Source organism: Lathamus discolor, chromosome 1 (genome assembly GCF_037157495.1).
Source record: "Lathamus discolor isolate bLatDis1 chromosome 1, bLatDis1.hap1, whole genome shotgun sequence".
Lineage (NCBI taxonomy): Eukaryota > Metazoa > Chordata > Aves > Psittaciformes > Psittacidae > Lathamus > Lathamus discolor.
The window spans coordinates 86,892,004-86,907,022 of NC_088884.1; the positions used below are offsets into that span (position 1 = coordinate 86,892,004).

At 39.2% G+C, this 15,019-nt stretch overlaps 1 long non-coding RNA gene across 2 annotated transcripts in view; it reads right to left on the reverse strand.

Moving 5' to 3' along the window:
- The window catches only part of LOC136016857 (uncharacterized), a 71,225-nt gene that overhangs the window by 18,476 nt on the left and 37,730 nt on the right, over nucleotides 1-15,019 (reverse strand). For both annotated transcript variants that reach the window (XR_010613729.1, XR_010613731.1), the window contains exon 3: nucleotides 712-760. This is a non-coding gene — a long non-coding RNA (uncharacterized LOC136016857). The remainder of the gene's footprint in view (nucleotides 1-711; nucleotides 761-15,019) is intronic.

Genomic DNA, 15,019 nt, shown 5'->3' on the forward strand with positions numbered 1-15,019 from the left:
TCAGATTAGACTGCTTCTTTTCCAAGTCAGATACAGACAGTGCTGGCTTTCCTTGACTTGGGTTTAATGTGCACCTGAATTTAAAGGAACACAGCAAGACAATTCAAGCCAGGAGCCCGGTTCCTTCTCCTGCTTCTCACCCTCAATGCCTCTTTTCTCTTTAGTAAGGCAACTAATTTACTTCATCACTTTCATTTCCCATGTTATCAAGTGAGAATATTTCAACTGTATTTGACAATATGTTGTTCTACATCAATTCTAAGTATAATTATTAAGTAGGTAATATTAGAAATGGCACAAAAATTAGGAAGAAAAAAGTATATTCCCATATGTAGCACAGAGGAGCAGTCCAGAGTGATAATTCCTTATTTTTTAAAAAAAGAAAATATTCATGCCCATGCTTGTGAAAACTTAGTACACATAAATACACATAAATACTCTTTAGTAGCATTTTCTTTCAATTGCTGCCATGATTAATATCCAAGTGGATATTTCAGGCATTTATTTTATGAGGAAATACTTAAGCAATTAGCAAAGAACAGGCAGCGAAAAAGTTAAAGATCTCTCTCAAAAACTAACTTAGAAAAAAGAGAGAGTACAGATTTATCTCCTCAGTCAACGTCCTGGACTTCTACACATGGACCACAACCTAATACATGCCAGATAAAATGCTGCAAAGTTACTTTTAAAAATATTGCTTCTTTTCCTTACCTAGGATGGATGCATCTTCACAGCTGTGACCTGCTTCCAGAAGGGCACACTGAAATTACAACCAGAAAACAGCCAAGTAAATTCTACATTCATCCAAACCATTAAAATCTTGAAAAGATTTTCCTTCAGTGACCCTGGAAAGGTAAGATTTCCTCACAATGCTCACAATCCTGATCACTGCTCCTTATCTTCCCTAACAGACATCACATGCAATGGTGGGACTGTAGAGAGCAAACTTGGTAGAAAAAGTTATGTGCCTTTCCTTACCTTGGAAATTAAAAATGTTCAGTTTTCTGCACTTCTGGAAGAGGCATTCATACTGATCCTTCATACTGATCCTATCAGTCAACTGCACATATGTACTGGGCAACCACATGATATGCCAGACAAAAGGACAGGGATTACTGAAAAAAATGTGAACAGAAGGTGTCATTACTATATTCTTTCCCTTTCTGAGCTAGGCTGTGTTTCAGCTTTTCCATTTGCAAAAGCCTTTGATTACAGCCTTCTTGATTTTTCAGTAAGAAAGCTTGAAGTATTATTTTTGATTCTGGTGCCCTGTTTAGGAGTGACATGATTTTCTTTATCTTCTTCCAGCCATGCGAGTCTTCATGTGAATCTTATGAGAAAAAAAAACCCAAGGAGTTTTTGATGAGCTTTGCAAAACTAATCAAAAAGGTAATCAGAGTTGAATCCTCCTGGGTGCTTTCCGACATTTTGCAAACAATTAGAGGTATCTTATTTTACATTATTTCTGACAATGCATTGTTTTTGCAGTTATTCAAGGATTAATACAGGACACACCAGAGCTGAAGACTACTGAAAATCTACTATTTAAAGCAGACACTATGCTATTTAAGTCAACATGAAAAATGTAAATATTTTGCGTTGCTACTGTGCTACACTCTGTATGTAACGTACATGAAAGCTTCACCCAAAATATTAAGCAGTCTTATTTTGGTAGGTACTCAAATGGCAGATGGTGCTTTGAAAGTGACTCTAGCCTCACTGTGCGGTCAAAATTAAATTGTAATTTCACAAAAACAAGTTATCTTATGGTTCTCAACTATCACCCTCTGCCAAACTAGAAATACATGAGACAGCTACTTCTGGATTTTTTTATTTGACTTTAAATAAATTTCGTAGAGAGAGGTCTGAAAATTTTTAAAGAAAATGTCAGTTAAAGAATTGTCAGTGGCTTTGAAGCCTGAAATGGTATCTATTTGGACTGATGTCCTGATCTACAGCAACACCGCACACGCTTTTATTCATGAGTTTTTAGATGCTATCTTAGCTAACTACGGAAAAAATATCCTGCATTTAGCTGTCTTATAAATACTGGAAAAAACATTTACAAATCATACTGTATGGCATGGGTCTGACTTATGCCAATGTTGAAGTTAACTGCACAATTTGCCATGGGTTTCAATAGGGAGAAGAGTAACCCATATGCTCTAAGTGGGGATACAAGATTCTGTGGGAAGAAACTTATTTCAGGAGATGGAATTCCACCTAGATTCCCTCAACATGATACATACAGCAGACGCATGACTGGCTGGTATGACCAGTCACTGCAAAATGTCCAAGAAATACAGTAATTTACGATTATTCAGTGTGAAGCAGCTCAGATTCATATTGCTCTTTCACAGAAAACAGTATTTTACAGTTGTATTCATGTACCATAAACACTAGTTCTCTCTACTCAATTCTTTTGAATTAAGTTTTAATTGCAGTTTTTTCTTTAAAAACTGTCAAGTCTTTTCTATGTGAGAACCCGCCTGTACGACTTCTGAATCCTGAGCATTTTTGTGGAACTATGGTCAGACATAGCACTGAAACTTTTTAAAGTAAAAGTAAGTACACTTAAAACTAGTTTTTAGCAACTTAATCATATGCCAGTGTATTCTGCTTCCAACAATTCTATACCCTCCAGACCCCTTCCATCTGAGAAGTAACTGTTAATTTAGCCCCAAACAGGTATTAACCACATATGAGGAAACTAAGCTTGGAAGAGTGTAAAACATTCCAGTAAAAATTAAGCTTTCATCTAATTTTCTCTCTACTTAATAGAAATGTGGTATAGAGAGGAAACTGGAAAATTACATCTAGTGTTATGACAGAAAATTACAAGCTTAGTTACCTCCAAAAATAATGATGTAGTATTAAAACTATTTCCACTCTTACCAATGTCAGCCTAAAGAAAAACTAATCCAAAAAGCTTCTCCTGCCTCCACATTTTTGCTGTCCTGAAATGTAAACCTCCTCAAAAATACATGTCAGAAGAGGAAGGAAGATCCCCACGGCAACAACAAACCAAGTTTCCACAGTGAACTTGCCTTGTTTCTGGTGATGACCATTTTAATTTAGATCTTCTTTCTTTTTCCTTTTTCTTTCCTGCTTCAAAACCTGCTTCTCCTCTGAGTAATGTTCTCTCTCATACCTCAATGTTTCCACATTACTGCATGAGAATTAATACTCAAAATATGAGCTACCACTCATTTGTAAGTAATCAGGTTTAAATGATGTTCAGCACCTTTTATCCTTGTTTTTCTGACTTTGCTACCCATTAGGTCACTTAATCACCAACTGGTAAGCAATATGCAAAGCTGCTGCTGTGACTGCAATGGATTTTAAGATTAGAGAAGTAGAAAAAGTCAGGGTAAAACTTAATTTCAGATTTGGATAAAAACAACTGGGCAAACATTAAAGCAAGTCCTGCAACTGCAGAGTACCTGCTGGTGTTTCCACAATGTTATATCTAAATCTGCATGAAGGTGTTGACTGAATGCCTTTATCATGAACTAAGTGCTTATTTTGGTGAGCCCCAGGTAACCAACCTATAAATCAGAACTTTGCATTCACTTCCAAGGAATGCTTGCATGTGCAGAGTTTTGGGGAAAGAGCTTTATTTTTGTGTGAAGAATGTAGAATGGTTTTGGATTTTTTTGAATTTGTAAATGTCTTTTCCAGTAATTATTTGCTAAGTGCTTTCCAAACAATATTCTAAAAGAGCCTATTAAAATTCTTGTTGTGCAGATGAAATGTGATTAGCATGCCCTAACAAAGAGAATATTGTACATTACATATTTATTAGTAGTCACTGTATAGCATTGAGAAGCAAGTTTTACACCTGGGATGCCTATTTTGTGACAAGAAGGTGATTCCCTACCAGAATATCATAAGCTAACTGGTTACTCCTGTCTACACTGCAACAGGCAGCATGTAATGCAGTAAGTAATGTAGCTATTTCTTTTTAGTGCCTTGCTCCACTGTTTTTGAACTATGGATCTTATCACTGCAAGCACAGTGCTAAAGGTTTTTTGTTGTTTGGTTTTGTTGGGTTTTTTTGTTGTTTCAAACCTATTGTACTCACTGAGGCTATTTCTTGTACCTGCAGAATAACTTATTTCAAAATGCTCCTTCAAAGGATTCAAAAAACCAGTGAGAAACTGTAACAAATATAACTTAGAGGGCTACCTGTACTGAGATCTTGAACTGTATTTATTGGACAATCCAGTCCAGATATGTATGGAAAATATTAATCACAAAGTGATCTCATCTGATTTTAGTTAACACCACACTTCTGGGCAGTGTCAGCAGAAACAGTGGGCAACTCTGTACACTTTCGACTTACATGAGGCTGAGGCCTCCTGCTAACCCTGATTTGTCAGAGTAATGAAAGGTTGAGAGTGTCCATTCAGGGTGCGCTATTTGAATCTCAAATCAAGAACAGGAAAACAGTGAAAGATCTGTCTTCGAGAAGACATCATCTTGTTCACTGACACTGTTCTCAAGAGGAAACAAGAAAAGAAGATTCCCAGGAGGAACATGTCGTCCTCGCAGGGACTACTTATCACAATGCCGGATGTTACACAATCTTGATTTAATTTTATTTGTAAGATGAACTCTCTCTGTACTAACTGCACTCTGTGCATCAGCAATGTGTGTTTCGTGCACTGATTACAGAGAGTAAACCGTAAGAGCCTATTACCTCCCAGGGAGGTTTTTCAATGTATTTATGATTTTGGTCATAAGGGCCTTTTGCAGGCACATCAGGATGTGTTTTAGCATGATGTATACAATTCTGTATAATATTTACTTTTCCTGAGAAGATTATTTTTTATACTAACTCATCTAATTTAATTATTTATTATATTTCTGTCAATGGAATGTTCATACTAAATATTATGTGGTCTGGTTTATTTATATGCCTGTGATATTAAATAATTTTAGCTAATACAATTCTCTCTTGTTCTTTTTGTTCTGACCATTCCTACTCTGACAGCAGCCCATAAGTGCCACGGTAAATTTTATTACCCCACACTGCCATAGGTTTGCTAGGTCAGATCAGGGATATGGTATACAAAGTTTATCTCCCCCAATTCTTATATGACTGTGAAGGGGTCATTAATTTTTTATCGTGTCCATCTTATTTGAAAATCTTTTTTAAAAATTGGCTTCTGTGGCTTAATAAATTCCTTCTGGCAAACTCCCAGCACGTTCAAGCATGTCACCTAGATTTCTTTAGACTGACATGAACAAAAAATTGATTAGCTTCATGTTTTGAGTCTACACAGAATAACGTCAAAGACCTGAAAACTTAACTCTAGAAGCAAGAGTTATTCAGTCTGTTTTTCACTGTTCTCTCTCATCTTACCTTTCTCTTGCTTTGAAATGTCAACCTTTTTTTGCATCCCAGTTTGACAGGATGTGTTGAAGTTATGTTTTATCTTTTATAAAAATGCCTTTTCCCTAAAACATAAGAAAAATGGACTTTGTGCCAACAAATGATCACACTGCTCTATCTAAGACTGGACAATAACAGCTATTCCTTCCCTTTTCATCTGTCCAGAAAACACCGACCAAACTCTATCCCCTTCCATTATGTCACCTGTCATTGCATATCTGCATTTGTGGCGCCTGATTCTCATAACGGGGAAAAAAAAAAGAAAAATCCTTAGAAAAGTAACACTGGATATTGCAGGCATAAAATGCTCCTATGTCCAGGACAGAGGACAACCTGCAGGACAATCCTGTTATGATCCCACTCCTAGAAGTCAGTAAGTTCTGCTCTGTCCAGCAGGTATTTTCCTCTTGAAAAACAGCCAACAAACTTAACTCCCAAGGAGCTCAATGTACTAGTTGCCTCCTGTTTGCTCCCAAATACTTCAGTGGTACCAGACATCTGAATTTGCAGCCTAGATCACCCTGTAGAAGTGTTCAGAGAAAAGAGTAAAAGGATAGGATCTAATCCAAGCAACCTCTCCTCTATCTTTGCACACAAGAAACCAGGGGGCGTCAGGTATGCTGGGATTCACTGCTAGTCAATTCTGAGCCACATGTCCACTCACTAAAGAGACACAGACATACCCAGCAACAAGTCACCCTACTCCAAACTAGGCACAATACTGGTGATTGGAAAAAAAGCATAGAGAATACTTCTCATTAAGTACAGATTTGATGACATTGCTAGGTATGATGACTCTCACTTAAACTACATAGGATTTAGATGCAAGCCAAAGGTTCAGAATACTTCTAGCTTCTCTTTTCTGGTCTAACATATTTAATGTTGTACATACACACTGCTTTTCTTACTTGGATCTTTCAGTATTTTTACCTACAGCTAGAATCACAAGAGAAAATACAGAAAATATTTAAAGTAGACATAGCTTTTAAAACCTAAGGAATCTGAAAAAAATAAATACAGATTAAATACGTAAGTATGGTTTCAGAAATATCATTAAAGGCTGATCACGGTGTCTATGCTGGGGACCACTGATAGTACACAGCAAACAGACCTTGAAGTCCTATGGCCAGGCTACTTTGTCTTCCTAAATAACTGGTTCATTGTGTAACTCCAATTATAATGCTACAGACCCTACAAAGCCTGAAACAGATCTCACAGAACCTTTAACAAAAGTGCTTTAGACTTCTCAGACATTCAGAAGTATTTGAGCTGTAGCACAGCATACAATGCCTGTTGTGCATTGTATGGATATCTGCTGGTGCAATAGAGAAGAAAAAAGCCTCTGAACACAAAGACAATTGTGTTAACACTAGAATAAGTCAGCTATTTAAGTCTGGTTAGATGTCTAGGCACAATTTTGTCCAAACTGACCTTTATATCTGTATAGATGTAAAAACTGCCTTTCAGAGTTGGACCATCTCAAATATGTTGGTTTGTACTGCCCAGAAATGCTATGCTACTTCTTTCAATAAGGTTTTTCTTACACCTGCAATTTTCCCAACAGCTCTGGGGGCTGGGGAACAAAACTTTGTGTGTGTGCTTTGCACTTGTGCTGATGATCTGTGCTGTAAACGGAACAAAGATCAAAGATAGCATTTCCTGTTCAAACATCACCTTTGTCCAAGCTAATGATCTGAATTACTGTACTGCCACCTGTTGACAGTTATATGGAAATTCAAAACAGTTTCAGATACAAAATACATAAATTGAAAAAATGCTTCTCATGACAGCATGCTTTGAGATACACTACAGATAATAACTAAGTTCTTTACTCCCCATTTAGTTTTCCCTTTTCCCGCTTACGAAGTTGACAACTTCCCAACTTCTTGTCCAACTCTGTTACTGATGTAACATCATGAAGCGCATGTTTAAAAAAAACAGAATGAAGGCATCTAATAAATTACTCAAAAAGGCTTCAGAGATGTTAAGAATACAAAACATGGGGCATTACACAGAGGTTTTTTTTTTATGGCATCTTTGTTTCTCTGTTCTCGTATCTCACCCCTCTCCCTATTTAAATATGACAGGATTCCATCACTTCAGCATCTTTCTTGCATACTTTTTCCACCACTCTTGCATGTATTCAAGTATCAGCAACAACTTGCAGAGGATGAAGGGTTTACATGGTAGCTAAAATTTGTCAATGAATTAGAGAAAATAAAGATTGAAAGTATGGCAATAAGGAGTCACTCAGAAAATTAAAACTTAGTTTAAAATTTAGACAAATCACCTCACATCATGAATAATAGGCACAGGTCAAAACCTACTACCTATATACAGGTGTTCTGAGGCCAAGTTAAGCTGTCTCTGATTTTCTTTTGGACAAGAGCCTCTTCACTGGGTTTAACAGAGTTTAGCTTGTATACACTGATTTCACATTATTAGCTGGCTTATTTTTCTAAAGAATCACCTTCAACATAGAACTGGATCAACCTTGGCTCACAGATTATGCCACTCAGTGTTTATCCTGACACTGGCTTGTAGCACCAAGCAGCAAAGCAGCTCATAGTGAAGCTGACAAGGATATATAGTCAGCTGAGATCATCCAGAATCTCTCTACATTGCCTGCATATAGAATTTAAGATGATCCTCCTAAATTAGGGACTTGCTAAGGTATGCACTGAATGCACTCCCTGTTCTTATTCCTGTCATTAGAAGGGAAGTGATTCCTACTTCTAAATGTACATAAACACCAAATATTCACCTTCCTTTGGGCACCTTGCCATCCCTGTGATTGCTTTATCAAATACAGTCATGTTTTCTGTTCTCTGTACTTAATTTCTAATATTTAACTTGCTTTTCCGACTGCTCTCCAGCCACGAACTGCCAATTTTGTGCAAGTATCAAGTTACCCAAAAGTATCATTCTTGTGCAGTTATGTATTCTTGATGCACGGTCTGGTTTTTTCCCATTGTTCCTCTGGAATCCTGATGGTTTTCTTGTCGATTTTGTACCCCAGAAAACGAACTTCGTCGGATGGCTTTGGAGTACTCTTGTCAAACTTAATTTTGATTCCTAGGGCTTGGAGAAAATTGCATACAGCATTGCTAGCTGTAGCGAGGTAGCGAGGACTTGGGTGACAGAGGAGGAAGTCATCCATGTAAGCAAAAGCCCAAATGTTAAACCGACAACTAATTTCGGCTGCGATGGCAGTGCTGAAGAGATGGAGGAGAAAAGGGCTGAGGCCCACTCCCATGGCGGCTTTGCGAAAATAATAGACGCATTGTCCGTCAGATATAGCAAGCCGCAAACCACTAAGAGGATGCAAAGGAATATGATAAAAAGCCTGAGACATGTCCAAGGAAATCCGGGACATCTCCACGGGCAAGAACTTTGTGAGTGCCTTGAGGTTTGGGGCCCAGTACTTTGGAAAGGACAACTTGTTATGCCCACGGGAAAACTGAGAGAAATCCACCACGAGTCGAGCGCTCTCAGAATCTCGAGAATTCTTGTCAACAAGAAAAATCCTACCAGTAGGACGCCGAGGACAGTTAGTAGGTAGTTCCAGGGTGATCCCATCCTGGGTCAATGAGGAACAACTTTTGGAGGGACGGTGCCGAGATTTAGAGACGGTGACTGTTCGTCTGCAGTCTTTACCGTTTCGCCAAACGCCGCAGTTTCGGCCGCTTCTTTCTCGAATTGGGAAAGAATTGTGCGTACCGGATCGGTGTTGGGACTCGGCTTCTTCTCCTTGTTGTCCTCTTGTTTTCCTACTAATGATAGTCCTTCGGCTGCACCCCATTGGCTGTAGTCTTTGCCATCCGGGATAAAGGATGGGGGTGGATTTGTCGATGGTAGGGCAGGTGGAGGCGGAACCACAGGATCGATTTGTGGTTCTGGCCGTCCTTGAAATAACAGGCCTTCTCCCATAGGAAGAAAACCGCCTCCAGGAATCAGGTTGTAAGCAGGTTCGGTTCCTGGGCAAGGTTTGCTGAACCCAGCATGATTTCGAATAAATTTTTGCATGCCTTGGGCTCGATATTCGGCATAACTGGACCCGACACCCATGCTGTACAGCCAGGTATTGCTTCTCCCAAGGCTGTACTGTACCTTTAAATGTAACTCTATGTCGTGACTCTCTCTTATACAAAATCCCTGCGTTGTACAGTTTGGTTAAATATTCACCAACTATTTCTTGATGACGTGTTTGATTCCCTGGATATTCCCTGTGTATTTTTCAGATACACAGACATGATTCTACCTCTATCAAAACTGAATTTCACCATTCCTTTGACCAGTCTTTCAAGGTTTTTCCAAAACTTCTTGCTCTGCCCTTGTGCTCACCACCCTACCATCACCAAATTTTTGCAAGGTAAGAAGTCAGAAAGATTTTGAATTTTAAGCCACAAAAGTGAGGAGACCACTCACAAACCAGATGTAACAGAAGATACTTCCAGCCCAGGCTGGACAGGGCCTTTAGTAACACGGTCTAATGGGAAGTGTCCCTGCCCATGCCAGGGGGTTGGAATTTGATGATTTTAAGGTCCTTCACAATCCAAACCATTCTATGATTCTATGATACAGTATGTCTCATATCAAGTTTATCACAACAAATGCTCTAACACTGTGACAGAGTAGCTCTCCCATCCTCCTTTAAAACCTTAAAGTAAGTGTAGAAACAAGAAATGAAAAAGGGGTCAAGGCCAGAATCAGTTTATATAAGAAAGGCTGAATGGAAGACAGTATCTACAAGGAGTGAAACAGAGAAAAATGTGCGATGTTGGCACAACAAATGCAGCATTTCATGAAATTAAGAAATAAGTACAAGCTTATGCCTGCCTTTATGGATGGCAAGTGAATACACTGATGTAAAGACCAGATCATAGCACAAGAGAGCTGCAGGCAGCTGAGAAAGGAAAAGAGAGATGTTCCTCCTGACTCCCAGCTTCTAGAAAAGTTAATCTCAGGTACCCTCAAATACAAGTAGGAAATCACATTTGAAAAGGTAACTTTACCAAAAAGAGCTACAATGCTCCCATTTCTGAGAAAGAATTAATGAACAGAAGTTAAAAAATTAACTTCTTCAACACAAGCTTAAATACTGTAGGGTTTGGTGAACTCCCTCTTAGGAGGAAAAGCCAGCATTTACCTCACAATGGCCCGAACTCAGTGAGATCTGATCAGTCCTGAAGATTCAGACAACAATGTCTGCACGAATACTATTAATTCTGATAGGTTAAAAACAGGGACAAGGAAGAATATTAGAAAAAAAGGGAAAACATTGTTTTATGCATCAGATGTTTATAAAGATTACTATCACTGTGTTTCAGGACCTCATAAATAATTCAACTCATCAGTATTATCATTATTCCCTATTTTACCAATGGAAAAACAAGTCAGGCACAAAGTAATAAAGACAGCTTTCCCAAAGCTTTAGATTAACTCTGAGAGGTATAGAGTGAAGAAAATGATGTTGATGAATCCAGGCCAGTACCTTAACCATATACATATGAAGACACACAGGTGTTAACACCCAGCACACACGCACCCATCCTTTTAACAGTTCACCTAGTATCTAAATGAACACTTTTCACAAGGGCACAAAACACCCTGTTCAGACAACGTGCATTTGCTAACAGTGAGGCCAATTTTAAACTCTATCTGTAAGTAAGCTGGAAGTTTCTACAATATTTTGCTGCCTCCCACACATATGAGCTCTCTTTTTAAGGCTGCTTAAGAAATGGGGTACATAAAGACACCAGCGAATCAAATCAACACAGCAAGAAACATCTGGCTTACTTGGTGGTATATTAAAATCAAAACTAAAGGCTCTTTGCCTGGGTTTTGTGAGTAAAGAACACACAGGAAACCCTGAACACCCATCACAATTTACTCTGCCACTCAAACACACTTTGTGATAAGGCTGAACAATTTGTAATGTGGTGGAGTTGGGGGGGGGGGGGGGGGTGTGCTGGTGATGGTTTTGTTTTTATTTTTGGGGTTTTTTTGAGAGTTCATTTTGTGGTAAACTGGTATTTTAAAGTAAAAATATCTTGACCTCAAATTTACTTAAACTAAAAATAGGCATAAACCTACCTACAAAGTTTTAGAAGAGTTTGTTGTTGGTTCCATGTTGTGCTCTCTTTTACAAGCACATTTCAAAAGCCACCTACTTACTAATTTCTATTTCTTCTTCCCATGTTCATTTCTTTCCCAATCTTAATTTACTCCCTCCTCACTCATTCTTTCACTCACTTTTTCTTCCACCCTCCTCCTTTCCTTTAGATAAAGCCAAGTTAATGGTGCATGACAACAAACATTACAACTGTTTTGCATTACCACCACATAGGGCAAAGTATTGACAAGTCTTGCCCCATTTGTTTAATATTCAGAAAAGCACCAAGATTACTCCCAGTTGCTTCTGCACTCTTTCATAAGATGTTGAAAATGGAAAATTACCAGTACACAAAAACAAAACCTTTGCTTTTGGGATACTGAACAGCTACCATTTCTAACTGTTCAGCTAAATACAACCTGTTAACCACAAAATGGCAAAAGCCATTCCTGTTTTGGAATCTACTGGTGAAAGCTCAGAAACGTCAATGCCGCACTGTACCATCAAGAGAGGTCTGACTTTAAAGCAGACAGAGGTATAAATCACAAATTTAAAAAACCTCACAGAGTCTTTGCTATCCCTGCAAGAATTTACACTTTCCTTCTAACAGTTCGTAACACAATTTTTCCTCCCATACCAACTGCAAGTTGTAGCACATAGAAAAGGCTACTTTTTGCAAGTAAACAGCTGGCCCAGAGTCTGCCCAGAGCTAGAAGGCAAGGTAGGGAGCTGATAGAACAGGAATTGGTGGGAGGGCTTGGTAGTTAGGAGGCCCTCCCTCAGAGTCATAATTAAAAGTGCCCTCTGAGGTGCTTGGTGCTTCAGTGGCCACCGTTCCCACTCCATGGAGCACTGCTGCTCTCCTGGCCATGGAACACTCATCCCATTTCTGAAATACTAGCCTATTACCACCAGCTGAATGGCTGTTCTGAGCATTCCTAATTGGCTTACTGCCTCCCTTCTTGGTGGTCAGATGATGGGCCAAATTAGGTGTCCCATGTCCTGTTAAGACAGCTGCTGTGCTCTACTCCTCACCCTGCTAGTTTTTCCAGATTCTTTATTCCAGCTGTCAGGAGTATTTTTAGACTAACATACATAATAAAAGTTTTGTTTGGTGACACTACCTTCAGAAATTCTTGTTCCTTTCCCCATCTTCATCCACTGTTTTAACTCACTCAATCCCAGCCCTTTAGCCTTGTCTCAGCTGCGCAAGTGTAACAGCAGCTGCTTTTCAGACCTGAAATTATTCAGGTAAAAAACAGCCTTGGTTTGTTGTTGCTTTATTTGTTGGGTTGGTTTTCTGTGTTTTTTTGTTTTGTTGGGGGTTTTTTTACAGATCCTTTCCATTATCTGTTTTACACCATGGTCCTGCAAAGAGCTGAACAAATATCAGGTAGCAACCTGACCTAGCAGTAAGAATTTTTCATGGCACTAAAGAACCAACTACTGGGTACCTATTGGCCCAAGTTCCTTTTCCACCTGTGTTTCACTAGGCAGGGCTGGCTTAAACCTTTCCCACTTCTGCCCATACGAGCCCCCAAAAGTTGCATTTGTTAAGGCAAGGAGAATGAAGAAGCGACCTATATTGGATCTCAGTTCTCTGACCCAAACACAGGCACTGCAGCACCACATGAAGTTGCACAATCACATGAACTAACATAATAGCAGAAGCAGAGATAGGAACAAGAATCAAGCATCAGCAGAAATGAGCACAATCAGCTCAAGTTACTCCAGCTGTGGCAAGATCACTGCCCCGACCCAATACCCATGGCATATAAACCAATCTGGGCTGCTTGCAGTAACTGCCTTTAAAACATGTCCACCTTAAGCATGAATGTTTTGCATCTTAACAATTTCTTTAAGAAGATGTTGTACAAGGCCAACTCAGAAGTCGACTAGACTGGGAATTTTTCAGTGAAATGTTTTTCCACTGGATAAGTTCATTGAAATGGAAACTTCTCTTTGCAACTCTCACCGAAACAGTGTGAAAACTTCAATAAAAAAAATTTCCTCAGGTCCAAGATGGCATTTCGCTGAAAAACAAGAACATGTGCACAAGAGCAGAGCAGACAGCAGGCTTCTAGGATATGCATTCAACAGAGAAATGAGCACTGGAGTTGGGGTCCAACCCCTGCCCTGCCTGATTTGGCTTCTCTATTTAGAAGAATCACCAAGATACCAGAGGAGATGACTACTCAAGACTGACTGTTACGGATCAGTCTCCCTCTTTCTTGTTTATTAAAAGTTGAAAATTTTCAACATCGCTTCAGTGTGACATGGGAAAAAAAGTCAAAATTTTAGAAAATGACACTTCTTTGAGGTGGGGAAACAGCTAGCTCTTTCTTGAAATAGCTAGCTCTTTCTGGTTCTCGTAAGATTTATCTCAGTGTTCAAGATAATTCTGTGGAAAATTTCCCAGCCTGATGCATGTCTTATTTAGCTTTAAAGTAAAAGTCAGTGGTCAGCACGGTGAGGAAGGTCAGATGAAGAGCAACAGAGGTATGCAGCGAACATTAAATGCCTTTATGGAATGAAAGAAACTGTAGGTTGGAAAGTCAATGGGAGAACAAAACCCATTAATTTAAAATTTCTCCCTCTCTCAAAGTTTCTGTATGAGTACAGATCCATCAACAACACATTTCACTATCAAAAGCATGCAAGGTGTTTTCCCAGCCCCTACAGATCTCCTTATTTTCCACCAAGACAAAGCACGTACATAGTTCACTTCAGTGAAACTGCTCTGCAACAAGTAAGATATCAGCAGTCACTTGACTTTGGATAATTCATCCCCAGTTTTTAAGATAAAGGAATAATGATTTATGCTTTAAAATATATGATGAATGCATCTTTAGCTTCATAAGCCAAATACGTACCTCCATACATTTGTAACAGTATTTTATAACTGTGTTCATAAAACAGTGATTCAAATTGTGGTTCTTCTTGTTGGTCTATTTCAATATTGCTTTTACATAAAAAATTATCCAGACATGTGACCAGCTAGCCACACACAGTTCACGTTCGAGACCATCTTAAAAATCTGAATGCGCACAAGTCCATAGGACCTGATGGAATCCATCCGCGGGTCCTGAAGGAGCTGGCAAATGAAGTTGCTAAGCCACTGGCCATCGTATTTGAAAAATCACGGCACTCAGGTGAAGTTCCTGATGACTGGAAAAAGGGAAATATAGCCCCCATTTTCAAGAAGGGGAAAATGGAGGACCCGGGGAATTACAGACCAGTCAGTCTCACCTCTGTGCCTGGCAAAATCTTGGAGCACATTCTCCTGGAAGGCCTGCTAAGGCACATGAAAAACAACAAGGTGCTTGGTGACAGCCAGCATGGCTTCACTAAAGGGAAATCCTGCCTGACCAATTTGGTGGCCTTCTATGATGGGGCTACAGAACTGATGGATAAGAGTAAAGCAGTTGATGTCATCTACCTGGACTTGTGCAAAGCGTTTGACACTGTCCCACACAACATCCTTCCCTCTAAATTGGAGAGACATC